A 9,985-nucleotide genomic window follows, 5' to 3' on the forward strand; every position below is an offset into this window, starting at 1 on the left:
AAAACTTACGGGAATTTCGAATAAAATTGAATTAAAATGATCCCGAAATAAAATATAATAAGTAATAATTAATGGGTTGACGATATAAACCAAGCACGCAAAACAAGGAAGTACAGAATAACAGCACACGGTTGGAGCAGCCATGAAGGGTCTATTGGACATGAATCGACGTGTTCGATCATTGATTTAGACCGAGGACGCGTTCCAAAGTTTAAGAGGAATTCTTGTCGCGTTAGGAGAATTTCACCCATTATCAAACTATAGGTCTAGTTAGATAAATATCCCTAATTTCACACAAAAAAACATACAAAAAAAATATTCTATCCGTTCAATCCGTCCAGAATGTCGACCAAAACTGATCAAATGCAAACAATCGACCAAAACGCTTCCGCACCCGAACCCTTTACGTTGCAAGTGGTATCAGAGCTTCGGTCTTGATTTCCTTAAACCAAGACGATCCTATGGGGAAGAAAAAAATGTTTGATCCTAGTTTACCACCTATTTTTGATGTGTACGAAGATGATGTTACATCGCTCTTTCACGATGGTTTTACAAACGAGGATAAACTTGCTGTCAATTTCGATTTGCCTCCTATATTCGATGGCACTATCAATTGCAATGATGCAACGTCGGAAACAAAATGGATAGCCCAAGAGAATCGTGGAGTTAATTTTGAACCTGTGTGTTTATTCGGTTCGGTATACTATTGTGTACATTTGAAGGCCATGGTGAATGACACCTTTAATTTTCACGGTTCTAACGATGCTCCAAGATCAGTTCGTGGGTTAAAGCATTTCGGACAGAAGTTGTTTCAAGGCTGTAGAGTTTGTGGGTGGAATCAGCAACAATCATTGAAGATGTTCAACCCAGGCATTGGGCAGCAAAGGATGAACGCAATATAGCATCTCACATCGGCACTTGAAGGCACAAGAATCGGGACAATGCTTTTTGAAGAGGGAGAGTGTTGATGCGTAAAGAGGGGGGGGTGGAAATTACAATAAAAATAACAGGAATTTCGAATAAAATTGAATTAAAATGATCCCGAAATAAAATATAATAAGTAATAATTAATGGGTTGACGATATAAAGTAAGCACGCAAAACAAGGAAGTAGGGAACAACAGCACACGGTTGGAGCAGCCGTGAAGGGTCTTTGGGGCGTGAATCGACGTGTTCGATCCTTGACTTAGACCGAGGACGCGTTCCAAAGTTTAAGAGGAATTCTTGTCGCGTTACGAGAATTTTACCCATTATCAAACTATAGGTCTAGTTTGATAAATATCCCTAATTTCACACAAAAAAAAACATACAAAAAAAAATATTCTATCCGTTCAATCCGTCCAGAATGTCGACCAAAACCGATCAAATGCAAACAATTGACCAAAACGCTTCCGCACCCGAACCCTTTACTTTGCAAGTGTTGATGCGTAAAGGGGGGTGGGGATGGGGGTGGAAATTATAATAAAACTTACGGGAATTTCGAATAAAATTGAATTAAAATGATCCCGAAATAAAATATAATAAGTAATAATTAATGGGTTGACGATATAAAGCAAGCACGCAAAACAAGGAAGTACGGAATAGCAGCACACGGTTGGAGCAGCCGTGAAGGGTCTTTGGGACGTGAATCGACGTGTTCGATCCTTGACTTAGACCGATGACGCGTTCCAAAGTTTAAGAGGAATTCTTGTCGCGTTACGAGAATTTCACCCATTATCAAACTATAGGTCTAGTTTGATAAATATCCCTAATTTCACACAAAAAAACATACAAAAAAAAATATTCTATCCGTTCAATCCGTCTAGAATGTTGACCAAAACCGATCAAATGCAAACAATCGACCAAAACGCTTCCGCACCCGAACTCTTTACGTTGCCAAATGCAAACATACAAAAAAAAATATTTGGTCGGGTTGCACCTAGTGCATTCGGATCTCTCACCTCACTTGAATTCACAATTAAGTCTTCTGCTTCGCGTTAGCATCAAGTAATTCAACTCAAACTTCGGAACGCGTCCCTTGTTTAAGGCAAGACTCGAACTCGTCGATCTTAAAAAGATTGAAACAATGAGTTTCTCTCTCTGGAAAGGGTTTTTGATTAAAACTTGATGATTACAAATGAGGGAGTCTTGGCCCTTATATAGGCCGAATTGCCTTGGCCTCCAAGACTACATTAAATGCATTTTGTGAGTTCTAGGATGATTGATGCATAGAACTCACAAACTAGACCAACTTTTTCAAACCTTATTCAAACTAGTTGAAAATACTAAAAATTAAGTTGATTTTCCTCTTGACTCCTCTTGGTACCGCCGACCAGATGCCCCACACGGTTTCAAGTCGGTTTCCATGGGTCTCGGGTCTTGATTGCACATATTTCCCTTTCCTTAATTGAGCCCATCCATATTTTATGTGTAAATAATGCATTATTTGGGTTAGAGTTCACTTGGTCTTCTAAATTAAGCACAACATCTTCTATAGGGTCGATTTTCGCATCATTTGTTGATGCGTAGAAAGAAGGGAGGGGGGTGGAAATTTCAATAAAACTGACGGGACTTGCGAATAAAATTAAATTAAAATAATACCGAAATAAAATATAATAACTAATAAATTATGGGTTGACGATATAAAATAAGCACGCAAATCGAGGAAGGACGGAGCAACAGCCCACGGTAGAAGCAGCCGTGTATGGTCCTTGGACGTGATTTCAAGGCTTCAATTAATTATTTGTCAAACCTTGTAATCTATGTTGTCAATTCTTTTTTCTCCATAAAATATTTGATGATTGTGGTAGAAACTAGGTAGGACTAGGATTAAATAAGGGTCAAATAGTGGTCTTTCCTAGGTATGTAGGTCGGCCTAAAGGGCTATGTAAGCCAAGGTTGTAATTCATTTTTACATATCTATGAAATTGAAATTGTTTTGAAAAGTTTTCTCTAAAACCCATCAGAAGCATTTTGTGTTGTGTTAAACACGAGTGTCGAGACAAACAGAGAATCGACGTGTTTGATCCTTGACTTAGATCGAGGACGCGTTCCAAAGTTTAAGAGGAATTCTTGTCGCGTTACGAGAATTTCACCCATTATCAAACTATAGGTCTAGTTTGATAAATATCCCTAATTTCACACAAAAAAACATACAAAAAAAAATATTCTATCCGTTCAATCCGTCCAGAATGTCGACCAAAACCGATCAAATGCAAACAATTGACCAAAACGCTTCCGCACCCGAACCCTTTACGTTGCAAAATACCACGAAATTTTTGCATGAATAACATTCTTGTCCTAAATTTATTTTAGGTCATTTTTATTATTTATGGTATAAATATTGCTCTTTAATTTATTTTTAGTATTTTTATTACATTTTATTTGGTTTAATGACTTTTAAATACTTAAACATGTTAGACCATGACTTTGAATTTGAAATTTTAACACGACCTCACATGCATATTTTACTTATTGTATGTAAAATTTCGTATAAAAGTGTTTTATATTGCATGTTTTATGATTTTTACATGATAAAATGAATTAATTGGAGGTATTTTGGTTAAAATTAGTTAGACTTCGTCTCTGCCCATGAAAGTTTAGTATGTTATCACATGCAATATTTACACACTGTATGAAAATTTTGAGGTAAAATGGTTTTATTTTGCATGATTTATGATTTTTAAATGTAAAAATCACATAAATAGTGACTATTTTAGCAAAAATAGCTAAAATGAATTTTATGGCATGAAAATTTTTCCCAATGTTTTATATATGATATGAACATCAGATATTAAGTTGCATATCAAATTTGATTTGATTTGAATGTTTATTGATTTTTATATTGTAAAATTGATAAATAACAACTTTAAATAGTCATAATTGTAAATTCGATTTTTGGACCTAAAAACTTGTCTTTTTCAGGTTATAGAAACTTATTTAGAATATTCAAAAATTTTAATTTTGATTTATTGCATAATTTTATGTTTAATTTGGAATTAAAGAGTTAAAATTATGTATTATGCGATTTATTTGTGAAATAAATTAGTATATTCAATGGGTAAGTTTTATTAAAATTTTGGAATGTTGGGGATTTTCCAGAATATACAAAATTATGATTTTGAAATTTTCGAATCTTTAGGACTTATTGGGAATTATTTATTTATTATTATGAATAAAGGTGTTTAAAAAGCAATAATAAAATATCAAGTTGAATTATTGTCAAATATTTAGTGAAGACTAAATGTTTGAGTCCTAAGAAGGTTGAGGTAATTAACTTAGACATAGATTTGATTTATGTAATATTGTGTGATTTTAATAAGTTAATAGTCACAATTATCCATAAAACCGGACCCAATATACGATATTAGCTTAAATAGGGCGATTTGGCACATCACATGGCATGTTTCATACATATATCAATGCTGCATTTTTAGTATGAATGTCATATTTTATTTTATATAATTTTGAATTATGTAATTTGTACTTAGTATGGCCTTAGTTTTTTAATTGATATTTTCCGAAATGAATAGGGATATCGATTCGGTTGTAATTAATGTGATCTCGTATCACTTTTATTTTATTTTTTTTTATTTTTGTTTTTGTTTTTATAATGTATAAAGTAGAAAAGCTATGTAATTTATTTATCCCGGAGATCCTTGAAGACGGTGCCATTTCGTAAGGCGTTCCGACAAAGACGATGTTGCCTTGAAGTGCGTGCCAAATGAAGTTCAAGGGACCAAAGGAGTTGGTTTCCGAGTTTGTAAATAGTTTATTAGATTTACTATTTTAGGAAGGCCATACTAGGATTTTATTGCTTTGCTTTGGATTTATTTTACATGCATATCATATTTTATCGAGTCATCGACCGTGTCAATTATAATTATCGTAGTTTACCGCTTTAGTTCACTTAAAACGTGATAGATAATAAATTTACAAGACCTATCACTAAATAATAATTGAGAATTAGCCTTACCAAATAGTAGAACCATGAATCCCAGTTTCATAAAGAAGTAGGCTCGGCTCACCGGGGTGCTAAACTTGTTACGTTGGGTAAGTGGGTGGTAAATTGTTACTACATCGAAATTTGGATTGAGCTCAACGGAAGTATTCGCGACCGTAGTTGCATGTGTTCCGAGCTTAAGATAAATATTAAAGTAATTTTTATCGACCAAGAATTCTAGAAGTAGAATCGATTAAAGAGTTAATCCACCGAGTTATATTGATTAGGGATGAATCGGCTCACCGTGCCGGAGTTGATATGAATTTGGATCTCGGGATCATTTATAATAGTTGGGTAGAGGTCACTATATAAATGCTAAAACATTCTTAAATGTTTTATATATAACGATGAATGTTTGATTTTCCCACTATTTCGTTGTTTTATGTTGTTCTTTATTATCGCTCCTACTCATAAATAATATCAATTCGTTTGTAACACGAGTCTCCGCTAAACCAATATTACTTACGACAAAGAGAATGTCTTTCTAAAATAAACCGTATCATAGGTTGTGGACTAGATCCATAGGAATCGTTCTATTCCATAGAACTCGATAGGAATCGTCCTATGCAAATATAAGATTAACATCTTAGCATTTCTTACAATATAGCTTATAATTTACATTTTAATAGAGTAGCTAAATTTCCTAGTCTAGGGGCTAGGGGAGCCATGCAAAATCAAGTATATAACATGTTAAAATAGGTTGATAATAATATTGTTCAATTGTTTATATCACATGTTTGCACTATAATGTTTAATCTTTGTTTAAGACCTTATTCAATCGATTAAGTTTGTTCATTCATTCTAAAGTCGAGAAGCACGGAATTGAATTAGACTAAGCATGTGTAGTAGGACGACCTAGTCATGAACGAGAGTTTCTCTAGGACCCGGTCTATGGTTGACACTAATGCCGTAAGGTGGGTGTCTCTAAGCCTAAGCAATTGACAACGTTTTTAATACCAAGTTTAACATAATTATATATTTACCTTTGCATGTGTCACCCGAACCCCTTAGACTCCTTTTTATTATATAATTTACATCGTAGTTTTTGTTAGTTATCAAACCAAACAAACAAACCCAAAACGAAATCGATCTTGATAGAAATCTTCCTATAGCATTTCACAACGTAATTCTCGTTTCCTTGTGTTCGACCCCTATTGCTGCATTCATTTGTTGTTTAGGGTAATTTATCTTTGTATAGGTACTCGATAAGCCTATCAAATGTTTGGCGCCATTGCCGGGGAAACGGTTTTATTACGTTTTGAATTGTTGTTTTTTATCTTGTTTTCTTTTGTCTTGAGGAACACTTGTTCCTTGAGACCGTTACTTATCATTTTCCTAGAAATTGTTGTCTTATGCCCAGGTCCTCTCGTACTGGAGAATTACTTTCACCGGATTCCGATCCCGAGAAAACCTTTAGGAGAAGACGACGTTTTTGGAAGGAAGTGAAAGAGGCCTTTTCTCCCGAACAACTTGAAAGTGCTAGAAAGTCTTACTTAGACGATCTAGGAATTCTTGAAGAGGAGGAGGTTTCTAGTTCATCATCTCCACCACCACCACCACCATCTACTACTAAAAAGATGGTGAAACTTTCCGATCACTCAAAACCCACAGCAGCCATGCTTCCGACCGGTATCACAACTACCCAAATTACCGCGCCGGAATTCGAGATCAAACCGGCTTTCATTAGCCTTGTGTAGAGGAAGCAATTTGGGGGAAGTCCTTTGGAGGATCCCAATTTGCATGTGCAAAATTTCTGTGATTATTGCTCCATGATCCGACAAACGGGCGTCACTCAAGCCCAAATAAGGGAAATACTTTTCCCTTTCTCTTTGAAGGACAAGGCCAAGCTTTGGATCAATAGCCTTGACCGCACCGCCATGGGAATCACCAATTGGGAGACATTGGCTCTTGCTTTCTATCAAAAGTTTTTTCCACCGGAGAAAACTCAAACTTTGAGGAGCCAAATCACCGGATTCCGTCAACAAGCTCTTGAGAGCTTATATGAGGCTTGGGAGAGGTACAAGGAGTTGCAAAGACAATTCCCACATCATGGGCTAGATGATTGGTTTCTAGCGATAACATTCTACAATGGATGTTGTGATGAGTCTCGAAGGATTCTTGATTCCGCCAACAATGGGGGGTTTGATCAAATTGACACCGACCTTGCTCATGCCACGATCGAATCTATGGCGGTCCATGATGCTCAATATGTAAATTCCCGCATTGTTCCCCTCAAAGGTAAAGAAGAATCCTCCAACAACTCCGTCTTGCTAGCTCAAATTGCCTCACTCCAACAACAATTGGCGGAAAGGGATGCTAGAGATTCCGTTCAACAACTCACTGTCATGTCTTCAACAAGTCAAATCATCGTTTGTGATGGTTGCGGAGGTGCGGGTCATTACACCGATCATTGCCAAGCTCCTATTGAAGAGGTAAATGCCTTTCTAGCTTTAAGATAAAATGCTTATTCACCGGGTACATTCTCAAACACATATAATCCAAATACAAGATTTCACCCGAATATGTCTTATAGAAGCAACAATGTGCTCAATCCTCAACCACAACCCCCACCACAACAAAATGCCTATGTCCCTCAACAACAAAAGTATAATCCTCCACCGGATTATCAAAATCAACAAAGGCCCCCACAAAACAATTACCAACAAAATCAACCCCCACCACAAAATGCCCAACAAAACAACCAAGGAGGAGGTAAGTTAGAGGGCTTGATAGTCCAAATTCAAAAGGAATTGTTGGTGATGCGTGTTATTTATATGATGTTTTACACCCTATTTTACACGCATTTCAGAGCTCATTTGTGTAGTTTATGCTACTATTTTCCCTATTTCCGTCTACTTTCGTATTTTCATGTAATATTGCAGATTATTGCGGAAATGAGTAGATATCAAGCCAAATCCGTCCCCAAGTACTGGGCATATTATTTGACATGAAGTAATTATTCGGGAAGCAAACTTGGTGAGCGTATCGAGGCCCGAAAGACGAATTCACAAAGCTTTTGGAGCCAAGTACCAGCTACTCCAGTCGATCGACTGACCTACATGGTCGATCGACCAGAGCATGAAGATCAAAAGCTATCAGAAAATGAGCCTTGGTCGATCGATCGATTGTATGGTCGATCGACCAAACCGTGAATCTGACGCAAATTTCGAGAATTCCAAAGCCCATTGTAATTAGGTTTTAAGAATAAGTGTTACGTTATATTCCTATATAACGTAACCTGATGTTTTGAGAATATCATCAAGTCTTTTATCATCAGATTTTTAGGAAATAATTAGGGTTCTATATCAAGTTTGTTTTAGGGCATAATTATTCAATACAATTTACTTTCGGTTGCCGTTTTCGGATTCGTCTTTTCTCTGCAATTCTTTACGGTAACGTTTATTCCATAATTCCAGTTTATCTTTATTTCATTTTTAGGTTAGAATTGCTAGTTTAGAATTCCCAAAAGCCGAATTATCGTTTCATGTTATTTACTTGTTTAGTTAATTCAAATATGCATTCAATAGCTTTAATTGTTAACCTTACTGTAGTTTTTATCGTAATCATGAGTAGCTAAACCCCATGTGGGATGTAGGTGATCTGTAGTTCAGGCGACGTAGAAATTGGTAGACCTGAGTCGCGCCATGGTCGATCGACTGGCCTACCTGGTCGATCGACCGGCTCCGTGAGTTTTACTTCGTTTTAATTAACTTTATTGATATATTTGACGAATCGAGTGCACGCGACTAGTTGAATGCTTAGGAATTGACCGACCCGATAAGATCGAAAGATAGAGGAGGAAAATAGACTACCTAATTAAGACGACTAAATTAATAAGATCGAGAGATAAGTTAATTTAGACTTTTAAAGTCACTTTTCAGGGCAAAAGTTAGCATTAGTGATATTAGGGACCCGTAGCCAGATCGAAAGATACTACCTGTTAAGAATGGACCGAGAGGACTTCTTATTTTCCCGTCTCACGTGATTGACTCAGACTTACCTAGGACACTGCCGCCGAAACTATAGTGAACCGACCATCTTGGCACTCTTTTAATATTTGTTTTCCTCTTATTTTTTTAATTACTCGTTTATTTGCTTTAGTTTACTTTTAAATTTAATTGCCATTTGTTATAGAACAATTCAAATCAAACCCCCTCACAAATGTTACCTTGGACTAAAATTAGACAACTAGTAATTGCATCGCCTCTCTGTGGTTCGTCCCTGACTGCCACTAGCTATAGTAGTAGTTTGGATTATAAATATTATCTTTGGTACTCTACGACGGTATCAAATTTTGGCGCCGTTGCCGGGGAGGCAATTGTTTAATTTTTAGTTGTTTTTATTTTTAGTCTTTTTCTTAGTTTAAGGGACATCTGTTCCTTAAACTATTCTCATATTCTACTTGTAGTTTCCTCTTATGCGCAGGTCACAGGGTGGTGTACCGAGACCATTGGATCCTGCGATCGAAAGGACTTTGCACGAGTTGAGACGATCATCTAGAGTATTGCCGACAGAGGAAGAGCTGAGTACTCTGTCTAGTTACTACGAGAACGAGCTGTTTGAGGAGGATCCACCTTCGTCACCTATTTCTACTTCCTCAGCTGAGACCGTCACATCTCCAGACATGGCTGAAGAAGCAAGTATAGCCAGTCACTCCGAGCCAACAGCTGAGAATCTATATAAGGGATTCGCATTACCAGGGACGGACAGAAAATTCGAACCGAAACCGTCTTATATTAACTTGGTTGAGAGAAACCAATTTGGGGGAGCTGCAGATGAAGATGCAGCTGAACATATGGAGACATTCATTGACTATTGATGCTCCATACCCCCACCAGCAGGTGTGACCCAGGACCAGGTGAAGGAGACGATGTTCATATTCTCGCTTCGTGATGCCGCAAGGGAATGGTACCGAGATCTGGATCGAGCTGCTAACGGGATCACTGATTGGAATTCGCTGGCCCTAGCATTCTACAAAAAATATTTCTCTGCCTCGAAGACCAAT

The 9,985-nt window shown here is 36.8% G+C and overlaps 1 non-coding gene across 1 annotated transcript; it reads right to left on the bottom strand.

The window, feature by feature from the left end:
- Positions 1-6,929: 6,929 nt before the first annotated feature.
- On the bottom strand, positions 6,930-7,036 carry LOC141654440 (small nucleolar RNA R71). The gene has a single exon (XR_012548000.1). It is a non-coding gene; the product is annotated as a small nucleolar RNA R71 (small nucleolar RNA).
- Between the last annotated feature and the right edge of the window lie 2,949 nt (positions 7,037-9,985).

The sequence above is a fragment of the Silene latifolia genome, chromosome 4 (genome assembly GCF_048544455.1).
Source record: "Silene latifolia isolate original U9 population chromosome 4, ASM4854445v1, whole genome shotgun sequence".
Taxonomy (NCBI): domain Eukaryota; kingdom Viridiplantae; phylum Streptophyta; class Magnoliopsida; order Caryophyllales; family Caryophyllaceae; genus Silene; species Silene latifolia.